The sequence below is a fragment of the Trichogramma pretiosum genome, unplaced genomic scaffold (genome assembly GCF_000599845.2).
Source record: "Trichogramma pretiosum strain Unisexual culture from Peru unplaced genomic scaffold, Tpre_2.0 scaffold30, whole genome shotgun sequence".
NCBI lineage: Eukaryota > Metazoa > Arthropoda > Insecta > Hymenoptera > Trichogrammatidae > Trichogramma > Trichogramma pretiosum.
In genome coordinates this window covers 172,442-187,447 of record NW_019641675.1, presented here as the reverse complement: position 1 = coordinate 187,447, position 15,006 = coordinate 172,442, and the positions used below count along the sequence as shown (strand labels likewise).

Below are 15,006 nucleotides of genomic sequence, written 5' to 3'. Positions count from 1 at the left end.
GTTTGAATACTTACTAGACTATTTAGTTGATTTTCTGGCGCCTAATGGTCATTTTTCATGTTTAAAAATTCAAAAAGGAGCGATTTCTCGTTGAAAATGGATTTGTAGCGTAAAAGTAACAACGCCATTCGATTCTACGCCAAAAATCCCATTAAAAACCATGTTAAAATGCTCACAGCTACATTCAGTGTATGTTAACACGCTAAAAGGCGCATCTTTCGATTTTTTTCGTAATCATAGCTACGGAAAATCGCAATTTTATGACTTAAAATAATTTTGTAGGCAAAAACCGACGACGGGCTTCGATTCGTTATGAAATTTCCTAACTAAATCCGTAGATTAAAAGCTTCTACGATTTTTTTTGTTCATTTGCCAGACGTGAAAAGACGAATTTTTCGATTTTTCAACAGAAAAAAATTCAAAAATCGCAATTTTTTCACTGAAATCGTTTTTATAGCCCAAAACTAATGATAGCATTCGATTCTACGGCAAAAAATACAAAAGAAAATGTATTCACAAAACCCATTATGGCTTTATAGAAAATCTGGCAAACTATCGAAGTGCCTCCTGTCGGCTGCGATTTTTTTACGTCAAAAAAAAAACTTCAAAAATCCATCGACACCATCTAAAATCATTTTTTTTAGCTCTACTTTACGGGAAAATTCATTTTAAACCTTAAACTTTCAGATTCCGTTGGATCCCCCAAGATTAAAAAAATTTTTGAAAAAGTGGACCACCCTAGTGCACAATGGTGTAACACCTACTTGCAGTACATGTGGAAAAACATTCAGTTACAACTTTACCCTCAAAATCCATATTAATATGGTGCACAAAGGTATAAAAGAGGCATGTGATACGTGCAGAAAAAAGTATAAAAGTAAATCTGGTCTCAACAATCACATTAAAAATAAGCGCAAGGGTGTCAAACATACCTGCAATATATTCGAGAAACCATTCTTAAGAAAGGATTATCTCAAAACCCATATCAATTCGGTGCATAATAGTATCACTTATACATGCAAAATATGCCAGAAGCAGTTTACAAGAAAGGCTTATCTCAAAACCCACATGAGGCATTTCAGCCCAAGTGTCCTAAGGCGGCGGCCGCACGGCACTTTTAGGCGAAATTGCTTAATTTCTATCTCGCTGTAAAACCCCCTTAAACGCACTTAAAAAAAAATGTGGTATAAGATTTCGATTGGAAATTTCCTCTGCTTTCCGATGATGAAGTCAGATTTTTGAAAATTTTCCATTTTCCACGGAAAATTTTAAAAATAAACTTTTAACATTAAATATCTCAAAAAACGCATTTTTAAGATTTTTTAAAGTAGTCTCAATCGAAAGCTAAAGAAATTTCCCATCGAAATACATATTTTCCAGAGAGTACATTTTATTTTTACTAGCTGAAATACAGCGAAGAACGTGTAAAATTATGAGATTTGGCGCCGCGCGGGGTACTGGGCGCTGAAACAGCTGCCGCGCGGGCCGAAAAGTCGCGTTTTTACACGTTCATCGCTGTATTCCAGCTAGTAAAAATAAAATATACTCTCTGGAAAATTGTATTTCGATGGGAAATTTGCGTTGGTCTACAATATTCAGCTGATTAACTTTGCTCTATCATCTGTCATGTTTGCACGGAATATACTTACTGCGCAGTATATTCAATCGCAGAGTAAATAAAACGATTTCTCATTTTTTTTTGAACGAGAAAAAAATTGCAGTGCTTTCAGTGGTTCAATGACCTTTCAGCGTAGCGTATAATATCTATGAATTCAGCTAATAAAAAAACTGAATCAAAAATGAATTGTCAAGCATGAATTGACCATTGCCGAAACCCGGGATTGAACCGGGGACATTTAGATCTTCAGTCTAACGCTCTCCCAACTGAGCTATTTCGGCGTTGAAGGTGGAGGCTCCGATTGACATTCGTAATCACTTTGCTGTATCATTCAATTCAGCTAATTTAAAAAATAAGACCAAAAGAGAATCGTCAATCTCATTGACCGTTGCCGAAACCCGGGATTGAACCGGGGACATTTAGATCTTCAGTCTAACGCTCTCCCAACTGAGCTATTTCGGCATTGAAGGCGAAAGCTCAGATGGACATTAAATAGCATTGACTAATTTTTAATTAGTTTTGACCCCTCCCTTTTTAATTTTTTATGAAAAAACTATATCGCTTTCGATAATGATACAATAAAAATCCAAGTGAATAACACAGTCTTCATTAATAATTAAAATATACGGTACCATTTCATCACGTATCCTTTTTAAATGTATGCTTATTTATAATTCATGAATGGCAGGCTACATCGGTGAAAAAAGCTAATACATAATTTACGTAAGAGTAAGTACATTTGTCGCGTGCCATTTAAAAGACACTGGATGAGACATACGGAGCTCGTCATAGTATTTCACGAAAGACGAGCAGTTCGTATGTGTATAAAACTGTCTAGCCGACCAAATAGTAGCTTCTAGTCGCGCAGTACTCGCATGCCTCGAGCCGGTGTGTAGATAAGTACAATGTGTATACGTGTACTCGGTGTACACACACAGGTACACAGATACGGGCCAATACGCGTGTACAGCGAGCGACGAAATACGACTTCCTTTCCGCGCACATAAGACACTTCCTCGATTTCGTCGGTGGCATGTACGTATTTGGGCGAAAATACATTTTATTTTACCTATAATAAAAAACTCACGCCACTCTCGATTGCTATACATTACACATCGTGCTCGTATGTGTGTGTATGAAAAAACATTTCATCGCATCGAACCTTCCGATGTTGTGTGTGCCCCGGATGTAAAACGGTCGGCATGATTATTCATATATCGAAACATATTTACACCCACGACACGCTTCAATCTCATTGATGCACGGATGATAAAACACATTCGATATATGCAATATTAATCAAGCTCTATCTCTCTCCCATACTCTCGCGTGGTGCACAGGCCATGCACACAAACAAAACCATCGGGAGGAGGGGAGAAATTTCATGCGTAAACACGAAAAGTCCTAAAACAAACAGTGAGCTCGCGCGAGCGCATTAATCACTTCGCTTTCAAATTGCAACGACAAACATTGATATGTTCCATTGGATATGTAGATACGATGAGCGAGCCGCGTGCGTGACGAAGCACATCTTATACGACGGCGAGATGCGTATATTCATCATTAGAAATCATGCGCTCGCGCGCGGCCGCAGCAACGCGGAGTACTTACAAGAGCGATGAAAGGAGCAGTACACGGTGCAGCGTGTACGAGAGCCAATACATCAGTCGGTCAAAGATCATTTGTGCAATCGATTGAAAAAACATCATTCTCGCAGAGATTTAATATCCAGGATTGAAAACAATTCTTTAGCTTGAATTGTACAACAAATCGTTATTTGAAGTTTTTTACGATAATCTTCAATATATTTTATGTTTGATAGACATGCTCATATTCAAAATATATGACAAATAATTAGCTTGTTTTTGGCAATTTATCAATTACAATAATGGTAAAAATATTGAACACATTTCAAACGACCCGAAGATTTTTGGTATCAGAAAATGTAGATTAGTTTTCTACTAACTCAAACATAATAATATCACTTCAAGCTTCTACTACTAGATGGCGAGTACCTTTATTCGTAAATCTGCAAGGGGCAAATTAAAATAATTGTATAAGTCAAAGCATGTATAAGTATGTGTCCCGAGTTTTTTGAAATTATCAAATTCGACAAAATTCACGGTCATTACGGATAGTTCATTTGGTAAATCTGAGCTTTTTGCTAAGCGATCTGCACGACCAAATGCAAATGGCACGTCGTTCGATGGCAGTAGCGCGCTGCAGCAATAGCATCGCGTCCATTCAATCGCGCGACTATATGCACAAAACAAACGTTGCTGCTTCTATATACAAATATACAATACATACCTAGATATACACGCGCTACGCTAGACGGTGCGGCAGTCGCGAGTCAAATAATAATCATTCGTACGAGCACGACAACGACCCAGAAATGCTCTTACTTTCGTTAATTTCCACTACCAGCGCGTTAATCTGCAATTCGTATTCGAACGTCGACGTCTCCTCTCAATTTGCAACGGCGACGGCGGCGGCGGTGGCTGCAACAGCGAGAGGAGTCTAATTACATTACTTGCGTCTGCTCGTTGTGAGTATATATCTCGGATTCATCTACACAAATGCCCGAATACACATTTCTGCCTTGTGCAGAAGAGCTTCAACTGTGTAGCAGCAGCAGCAACAACAACGGTACAACGAGCAGGCAGTTTCCCTCTTGGGAAAACAAAGACTTTGGACGCGAGGCGAGTTGTGCGCTTCTTCTCTAATTTTCGAAAGCGACATTCCGACACGACAATCGAGGCTAATTTCTTTGATGAATAAATAAGCGGTTTAAACGCTTTTGAATATTTGCAAAGGCAACTTCGGAAAACTACCCGAGCTTTTGCAGTCGACGTGCCAGGAAGGAGTTGCGGAGACCCCAGGGTGTACATGAATATTACATTTGCGCTTTTTAGATATTAAAAATAGCACAGTATGAGTAAGTAGCAACAACAAATCTTAGAGTTGGGGATAAAAATGGCAATGGACGCGAACACGAGGCCAATAAAGCTCTGATGCGCAGCAGCTTGGGTGCAGCAACAGCAGTGGCAACTCAAGAACAAGGACACACGTGACGCCTTAATTGCGTCTGCATAATGCAAATAAGTACGTACATCCACGCCTATTACAGTCATTTATTTTTTACCGATTTATTCACCTCGAACTGGATCGGTTACAATTTAATTTGCCGACTACGCAGAGCGCTGCATCGTGAAAACGTGTCTTGCATCGATGCGTACCTTCGTCAACCGCCGGGCTGCGATTCTAGTTGACTTCTAGTGCATTCGCGGTAAATCATTAAATATACATGTATACCGACAGGCTGAGGATCGAGAAAGTATAAAATCGAGCCTCGAGGAAGCTACGCGATGCACAGTACCATATGAGTGTGGTTTTTCGCATTGTTCCGCTACTTCCATCGACCAGTACCGATTTTTTTTTCAATCGTAACGATTATTTTACGATCTGATAATTAGCTTACTTTTTTTTAAATATAAGATAAAACTTTGCGAATTCATTTTCAGTCAGTGCTTGTGCCGAAATGTCACCACCCAGCGTCAGTCAATTCCTCATGCACATGCGACGGATCGTGACAATATACACACACATACAGCTCATGACAAAAATGAAGCATTACATACATAATTGGCACGTCGGCCTATGTGCTGCCATGCAGCTTTCAGCCGCTCGTGTGGAGCTACATACATATAGGCAGTATTACGGGGTGCAGACGCGAGCGAGATTTTCATCTTCGCGACAGGCAGACGCAAACGTCACGATCAGCGTCTATTACCATTATTGGGGCGGTGCATGAATTGAAATTTGCGACTAGTAGTAGACCCCGATACTCACGCGACCCACATATATCCACACACAGAGATTTCTCTCGACGCCAAACTTTTTCAGCGCTATGGGGCGACGGGAGAAAGGTTACGATAGATATAATAATATTAATACGGTATATAGATCGTGATTATATTAGATCATAGCTGGCCGATTGATTTAATAATCGTTATAGATGCAGCGTTACATATTCGCGAGCCGTTCATCATTAGACGCTGCATACATATACCCGGAACGATGATGATGATTACTATGATGATTAAAAAGGTCTACGGATGAGAGTGGATCCTAATGACGACGAGCTCTATCGGCGTGTGAGTAGCCTTTCAATCTCGCCGATCTCAAGCGCGATATATATTAATGCCTACCGAGTACCGATGCACTTATAATGCGTGTACGCTTTATTATAAATAAATATATAACCCCGCACGCGCGCGCTAAATAGTTATAAATCGTTGTTACGTTGATTACTGTATACATGCATACATACACAAATTCCTCTAATCATAATACAACACACATAAAGCGATAGTAAAATATAATATAATTTTACGTAATTCAATATAAATGTATTTCGTGCTCACGCGCGCCAGCCAGCACAAGCATAGACAGCAGGCGCTTAAATACAAAGTGTACATACACGTACAGTAGGATCAGCTATATACATACAAATACATACACACATAATGGCACGTATACACTAAAACTCACTTTGCATCAGGCGCGCACCAGAAGATTTAATGCAACAACGGCTGCGCGCTGTGTGTGCTTACAGAGTATAGAACACCACGGCAATTTCCTTTTACGCGACTCTAATGCGCGCCGAGAGCAAAAGTATACATACCCATCCTCTCTCGCTATTTTTCGTCTATATAGCGTGCGCTCGGCTAATTATTATTACCGAAGTATTTGCAAATATTTATTAATAACTGCAGCGCCGATCGCCACACGGAAACCCCTCGTAACGCGCGCGCGCGGGGGGCGCTATACTACTATATAGTATATAAGTGCGATCGCACACGTGTATAATTACACGCAGCACGAGAGCTCGAGCGCGCATCTACTTTTTACTTTTAGCCTTTTTTCGTCCTGAAAGCGACCATATGCGGCCAAATGTTATGGGTACTGAATCACGTGCGGGCCGGACGATTATTCTCGCGCGAGTTTGTTTACATTTTCACGAGCGCGCGAGATCCCTTTGCGCCACACTTTTTGATGCAGATATACGCCGCAGCCAAAATGTCATCGAGTGTGACGCCATATACATGCGAGTTGTATTACTGGAAAGCGATTAGACTTGGGTAAAGAGGAGAAGTTGGAGGGGAACGTACGGCAAGGGGTGAAAGGATCGCGCAATTATCGGTCGACGCAGGATTTCCGTGCTTTCGATACCAGCAGCAGCGCTTGTGCAGCAGATACAGTGGGCCCGCTTTGCCTTGTTTTTTTTTCTTTTTTTTCTCATAGAAGCGTTGGGCGGAAAATTGCCCAAACTTATAATGATAGCTCTCTGCTGCTGCTGCTGCTACTGCGTTTTATACATATTATATTATGTGATCTGCGCGGTAGTCGCGCGACGTGTTGCAAGCTGAGAAAATTTCATAAGCTCCTCGCCATTTAATGGAAGAAACAATTTCAAGATAAGGGGAAAAAAGAAAGAGGCTCTTACTCTGATAGAAATGCTTGGCATTAATAATGTCCTGGTATTCCGAAAAATGACAATTTCAAATGTTTTAACTTAAAAAAACTGTAAATTAACTCGTTTTTGGTAAGTTTTTCTCTTATAATCAAATGTTGAAAATATTAAAAAGATTTTAAATCACCTGAAAATAACAATTGATTGTTGCAACAAATTTAAACTTATTTTCAACGGTTTTTAATAAAATAATATTACTTTGAGCCCCCACCGCTAGATGGCGAGTGGTCTTATCTGTAAATCTGCAAGTGACAAAGTGAAAATAATTGTATAAGTTACTCGTACAAACTTATTACACATAACATTGTAGGGAGTATTATTATTCATTAGTACACGTCAAAAACTAGTCACTAAACATTCAGCATTTTTACCAGGATTGTGTGCGCATCGATACAACACAATTACACGCGATACACTTTGTCGAGCGAATATTACATCGTCGCAACACGTTGACGCGATCGTTCGAACGCCGCGAATTTAATCTTCTGCTCTCCTCGAGCGACAAGCCGCGCGCGCACTTGCATCGGCCACATTCGCGTTGCATTTATACGCACTCCATCGAACGACACGTTCTCTGCGGCACTTTATACGCACGCCAACAAAGCCAGCCCCTCAAAACTGCGGCTCGTTTGATATCATGACGAGAAATAGAGAGAGACCCGTCTATATACCTTATGTACGTGCGATATATTTATAATATATGTTATATATATTAGCCGCGGGCTGCTTTTTGCGCGACTTGCATAATGCGCTGCCTGCGCTGTACAAACATTCGACTCGCCACGCACACCTCGGGGATGCGCGTGTGTAATTTTCTTCGTGAAATTTCGGTAAACGCACTTGCCGCTGTTGCATGCATTTATGGTCTCGCTCTCTTCCTTATAAACGTAACGTCGCGAGGCGGCAGCTATATACGCGGTACGGTGGTGACGGCGGCAGCTTCGCTGCAGCTTTGTATGTGTGTGCACGCGCATCTCAAAGGATTTATTTATCATTTATCAGGCCGCTATAATGCCACGTTCGCGAGACTAGAAAGTTGACGTTCGCAACGTGTATTATAACTAAGCGTCGTCGTCGTCGTCGTCGTTTGTCGCGTATACGCGTATACATAAGAAAAGTTTCTCGCGCGTCATCGATACTTATAACGGCCGCAGTGATAAATTTTCGGGCGCGCATTTCCGACTCATCCTCGCGCGGTTAGTAGATACATATAATACACGTTGCATTATATTGCGTGTAATAAGCCGCATCGCTATAATAAGTATAATAGATCGTCCGTTGCGATCGTTTCGATCGATCAATTTAGGCACGGTGGGTGAAAGCATCTCTCGAAAATAACTGCGACAGAAAAGAAGAAGAAAATCCAATCAGTCGCGCGCGCGATTATATGCATTGCTAAGAGGAGAGAGAGAGAGAGATAGAGAGACTCGCTCCGCTCTTTGTAAGTGCCCGTAATTAGACGCCAATTCTCTTTTGCCCGGGCACAAATTGTTTTGCACGTTACGCGCATTCAAGATGGATATTCGCGGACTTAATTTTTTGTAATGACTATCGGCCGTTAAAAGAACCGATATCGCTCGAGCCGCAGCGTTAATTAAGAGCTCGAATATAAGAGGGATGCACTTTGCATTCGATTGGGTTTTTGTTGTTGTTGTTGTTGTTGTTGTTGTTGGAAAATTTTACCGGCATTGCTCAGCGATGCTAATGATTCGTTAGATATATATATAAAGACACGAGAAGATCGTGACTGCGTACGTAGAAATTTGTGTTATACGCGATGATGGACGAGCAGTGACCGAAACTCGCTCGAGGAGAAAATTTGAATTTCATAATCAAGATTTTCGCCCCCTCTGGGCGATTCCTCGGGTACGAGCTCGAGCCGGTATCCTCTCTCGCCAATGGCTAAAAACTCAATTCGCATATAGCATATACAAGCTACTACGTAGTGCTGTATTGTATAGAGGCATGTTGCACGCGGTGCAGTTTATGCAAGAACACACGTATACAAAACAGTGTCTCGAGCCCGAGCACCGTAGCAGCAGTAGTATAGGAAACTTATCCGCTGACTTTTGTATGCACATGTTAAGTTGCGAACGTGTATACACGCACACGTATACACAGGAGTAAATAAATTCACGGATACATCAACACGTGCTGCAGCAGCAGCAGCGGCAGCAGCTAACAGCTCCGAACATTCCCGGAGCAGCAGCAAGTGCGCAGCAGCAGCGGCAAGTACGGCGCACAGAGTCTTTTTGCTTGCCAAGTTTTCTTCCAAGCGCAGTAGCATAAACATATTTTTTTCTACGTGGGAAAATGCAAAACGCGCTGTATACGGTTATATTTTCTCTATATGTTATGTACATATTTTAAGCGATAGCAGCAGAAATGCAGAAGAGGCTTAATGAGTTATAAGCTCCCCCGCGCGCGCAGGAGAGCTGGCTCGAAACAATGTCATATACATCGAACGCGCGTATATTAAAATGTGCTGCAGTGCATAGTCCTCTCGCGAGTACAATATAAACTTGTAGGAAACGGAGCGCACGATAGTATAAAACACAATAATAAACACCGGAGTGCGCGCGCGAGAGTATTATAACTCCGCAGCCGAAGGATCCTACAAAGTGGCTTTATGTATATGATATCCTTTTATTTTTGTTTCGCGCGTGCGACTCGTCACCTCGTGCTCGAGCCTGCGAAAATGCGTGGCAATGACGAGTCTGGCGCTCTGCTCCTCCTCTCCCTACATATATAATAAACTCTCCATTAAACATCGCGGACTCTGCTGGCTCGAACTCTCCTCTCCGACAGCTGAAGTATTATACATATACGAACATTTTTTTCGTAAACGAATTCACGCGGAAGTTGCTTGATAACGCGAGCTCGTGAGCCCGTTGTATTATATACGTATATACAGAGACCGAAATTTCGTTTTATTCGCCTCTCCGGTGTGAGCGACGACTTGTTTTAAAGCGATTATTTTTATGGGCGTGTGCGCGAACAAAACGAGAGTAAAAGAAAAGAGAGAGAGAGAGAGTCAACTGCAATATCGCGAACAGCGAAAAAAAGTCGGCTAACTTTTATAGAGTCACTTATACACGCGCACGTACGTACGTACATACATACATACATACATACAGAGCGAGCTTTTGTTATTCGCGAGAAATGCTTTTCGACGCCACCGCTGAATGACCCCCGCGCCCATCGTCGAGGATATACATATATACACTCGCAGTTTGCGCCCTTAATTCCAACGAATGCGCGTAGTGGCACGAATGGCTAGCAGCATTCGAGCTTAGCTCTTTTCCGTTCGGCCGTAGCCGTTGATGATCGCGAAAAAAAGCTTTTAAAACGTCGTATAAAATCGAGTTAAGAACGTTGAAAGCATCTCTCGCTTTTATTTTTCATTTCGTTCGCGTGCTGCTGCTGTTGGAGCCCGTCTCTCTCCCCTTTTTTTTAATCCGGTGCGTCGAATAAATGATTAGCATCGGCGTATAATTAAATATCACTCTTGTGTACATGTATTTATCCACACGGACACATTTGCGTTAGCCAGAGAAGAGAGCAGCGCATTATATACGAAAGATAAACGGCTTGGCATTAGTTCAACGCTCCTAGCGACACATTACTGATCACTATACGCTTAACGTAGTCTACGTATATATATATATATATATATAAACACACATACACAGACATATACACACAAGCAGCTCGAATGCAAATTTCCATTCACTTCGGCAGAGTATACTAGCGAACTCTAGAAAACATCGAACACACACATACACACGCGCGCGAATAGCATACCCAAGCGCCGTGTGGCACGTGTAAATGGAAGTAAATGAAAGGAGAAAAAAAGTCGCAAGCCAGTCTCTAGCTGATAAATTCGCCGATGCACTCTCCCCCGCGTGCTTTTATAAATGAGAATTGGATGCGCCGCACTACTATACTGCGTGTACGGTTTATACGTGTGCGAGCGCTGCGGAACTTTCGTCCGGATCGAGCGCGCGCGCGCGTATATACATAAAGGTATTATGTACACTATCGGATCTTTCACCAAACAGAGACATTTTTCACGTTTTCGCGCGTGTGTGTATGTGTACACGCTTTGTGTATGCATCGAAGCCAGAAACACGTTAGTTATCCACCTCTTTAATTATTCGATCGGAAGGCACCGCAAGTGCGACACATAATGCAGTGCAAGCAGCTTTCGTATTGTGGTCGAATCAGAAAAACTCCAGTCTCTCGAAACTTCTCGGAATTAGTCAAAGAATGTACATGAATTTTTCTTATTTTTTTAAGAAAAAAATATTTCTCAGATTCTAAGGATTGAACTAGATTTTGCATCGAATTTTTTGATATTCATAATTAGAAACTTTTTTGATAAAGTATTTGTTTACGCATACACAACATTTTTATGATCATGAACAGTGTTAATATCTCAAATAAGGATTTTATTCATCATTATTATATCGACGATTTGTTAAACTTATTGTTTCGGCTCTACTATTCAAAAGTCTATACTATCTTCGACAAAATAAAAAATTATTAATTCTTTAATAGTTCTTTTAATTTTTCACGTAAGACATGCAGTGGCGGTTTATGAAGCACGCCAATCTCGCCTGGGTTGGCAAATTTTGAAATTAACATTGACTTTTTTTTATTATGCATGTGTATAAGGATCCATTTTTTTTGTGCGAATTCGATGTTGTCTGTCTAGAAATTTATGGGAAGTATTTGATTTTAGAAATCTGCAAAGTTAGAAATTAAAACTGATTCAAATATTTTACGGACAATGTATAAACAGATAAGTCGGTACCTTAATAGTAAACAATATGATGCTGAACGATTTTGACATCGTCCCTAAGACATTGATGGTGTTAATAGCAAAACCAAATTATTTTGAATAATGTCTTTCCCGATGAGACACGCTATAATACCAAAAGATATATTTTACTCATTCAATTTACATGTGACTAAATAGAAGGGTCCATCGTTGAATTCAGATACCAAAATGGATAAAAGTGAGAAACAATCCGAAGAATTTGCCTCGAAAAATAATTTAAATAAACACGACATTGTTGTTTCAGACGACAAAAGAAACGTTTGTGATATTTGTCAGGAGGCATTTACACTAAAATCGAGCTTGATAGCACACCGAGATATAATTCACAATGAAAAAAAAAAAGATTTTGCATGCGACTAGAGCGAGAAGAAATTTGGACACAAACATACTTTGCTTTAGCATCAAAAGACAGTCCATGAACGTACAAAAGATTTCGTATGTGATAAGTGTGAAAAGAAATTTACACAAAAACCGCATTTGCTCTTCCATCAAAGGACAGTACACGAAGGTCGAAAAGATTACACATGCTACAGATGCGAGAAAAAATTCGGACACAAGCAAAATTTGCTTTTACACCAAAAAACAGTACACGAAGTTTGCAAAAATTTCGCCTGTGATAATTACGAGAAGAAATGATCATTGACAATTGTAAATATATATCAATACTTTGTACTTGTTAAAGTACAAAATTTCATTAAAAATTGTGCGAAATGATTGAGTCTTACCAAATATTTATAATCATTACACCTATGTACTGTATCGTAGTATTTTCAAATTTTGCTTGCTACTATAATTACTATACCTCTGTTCATTTTTTGGCTATTTAGTTTTTAGCTCTTTAGGCAGCAATCAACCGAGAGTTTTTTCCCCGTCTCGTTTGGAGCTGTGAATGGGACAAGAATTTAGTAGGCTACTGAATTATTTATAAGCCTCGCGTATTATTATTGCGACTCTGAATTTATCAAACCTATATTTGCAGAATATTTTGATAAGTTTTCTGATCGATAGATTATTCCTGTAAGAGAGACGTGGTCTATAATAAAAATAAATTTTTACAGTAAAAATCCAACATGACCTGCATACAAAAGTTTACACGGAGGCAGCACCTACCGTCTAGTGGTAAATACTGAAAGTGGTATTGTTTCAAAGTTATTATAAAATTGCCAGAAACAAGCCAATCAATGGTAAGGTAATATGAACAATTCTATACAATTACCATTGTAACTTTGTATGCGGGTTTCTTAAAAATTGACATAAAGCCATCTAGTTATCAGTCACAGTACTAATTTTTGGATCGTTGGAATTGAACTAGATTTAAAAAAATCCAAACTTTTTTTCAAAAGTGTTGACAAATTTACACGTATTATTTGAGTAATTCTAAGCATCGATTGATCAATTAAATTTCCTCCAGAATAGCTCAGTATCGAGTTTAAAATTAAAAATGATTTTTACAATATTTTCACAGAATAGATAAAGTCGCTAAAATATATCTGCGCATTTTAATCGCAACTCGCGAAGCGATCGGAATGCACAGCTCTACCTTAAATGCATAATGCGCATAAAGTGAGATATCCTGTACAAACCGTGAACGCAGCGCGATCAGATCGTTGTTTGCCGCAGATCGAGATATTATCGTGTATATGATTGTTAAGCTGTATTATACGTCGATCGATGATTCTCAGTCCTTCTCCTGCTCGTCGGAATCATCCACGCGTTCGCCAATCCGACACTCGCGCACCTTTATTACCTTTCCACATGTTTTTCCAGTAAATTGTGTAATTTATATATCATACATATCTATCTAATACTGCGCATGATATTCGATACATAAGCCGCATCTCCAAATTGTTCCGGCTCATCGTCGTCGAGCTGCTAGCGGCAACGGGGCGAGCTTTCGCGCGCGCAAGCTATATCCTTGAGGATCTACTTTCGAAATCCGATACAGCTTGAAGCTTCTTCGAGATTGGGTCGTTTTTCACTTTCTACGACGTGCGCGCGCGCGTCTGGCCCTTCAAAAAGTATATCGCGTATATATATAAAACGCGCGCCAGCAACAGCGGAAAAGCCTGTGGCAGATATATCCCGGCTCGCGCGCGCGTTCGCTGCAACACAAAATCGACATCAAAATCTAGCCAGGATAATCTGTGAAACTTTTGAGAGCTACTCGATAGTCTTTCTCTCTCTCTTTTTCACTCCCTTCCCCTCGAAATTGCTCCGCGTATGCACGTAGCAGTGTATACTCCACTCTTTCTCTCCGGGTTTTATAAGTTATAATCCGAAAAACAATGAAGCTCTCTTTTATATGCGCGCGCCTCCGTGTCTCAGCAAAGGTCATCAACCATTTGCTTTTAACCTTCGTTAAAAGCCAATCTCTCTCTCCGGGTCGCGCTTAAGCCAGGCAAAGTCATGCTTGCTATTCTTGCTACAGCGGCGCAGCATCCATTTAAGTATTGTAACGACACCATTAAAAAGTCCTTCCACGTGTATATGTATAGATGCAAACAACGAGCGCATATCCCTCTCTCTCTCTCTCACTTTTGCTTCTCGTTATAAGCCATAAAACCACATTTCTAACGTACACACGTATGGCACGTACTGTATACGTAGCGAGGGAGCAATTTCACCGCAAACGACGACGACGACGACGACGACAACAACGGTCGAAAAGCGCGAAAGTAGAGGCAAGGCTAAAATAGTAACAACAGCAACAACAACAACAATAACAAGGAACGAACGTGTTGCATATATATGTGTGCATACCATACACGTATGTACAATACACGATCGCTTCATTCAGCGAACAGTTTGCACTGTTCCAGCAGTACGTCCTTTGACTATATCCTATATGTATTTATGAATGCATGTGTGTGTGTATGTTTGTGTATGCACATCCTCGCGTTCGCGCACGCACACACCAACAGAGGCCAAAAAAGAGAAAGAGACTACTTGCAGTGCTCTCTATGCATACACTCACATATATATATATATAGATATCGAGAAGCTCGTAGA

At 40.5% G+C, this 15,006-nt stretch overlaps 1 protein-coding gene and 2 non-coding genes across 4 annotated transcripts in view; all 3 read right to left on the bottom strand.

Annotated features, from left to right (window-relative positions):
* The window catches only part of LOC106652982 (mucin-5AC-like), a 77,663-nt gene that overhangs the window by 40,947 nt on the left and 21,710 nt on the right, over positions 1-15,006 (bottom strand). The window lies entirely within an intron of this gene.
* On the bottom strand, positions 1,827-1,899 carry Trnaf-gaa. Its single transcript has one exon. It is a non-coding gene; the product is annotated as a tRNA-Phe (tRNA).
* On the bottom strand, positions 2,008-2,080 carry Trnaf-gaa. The gene has a single exon. It is a non-coding gene; the product is annotated as a tRNA-Phe (tRNA).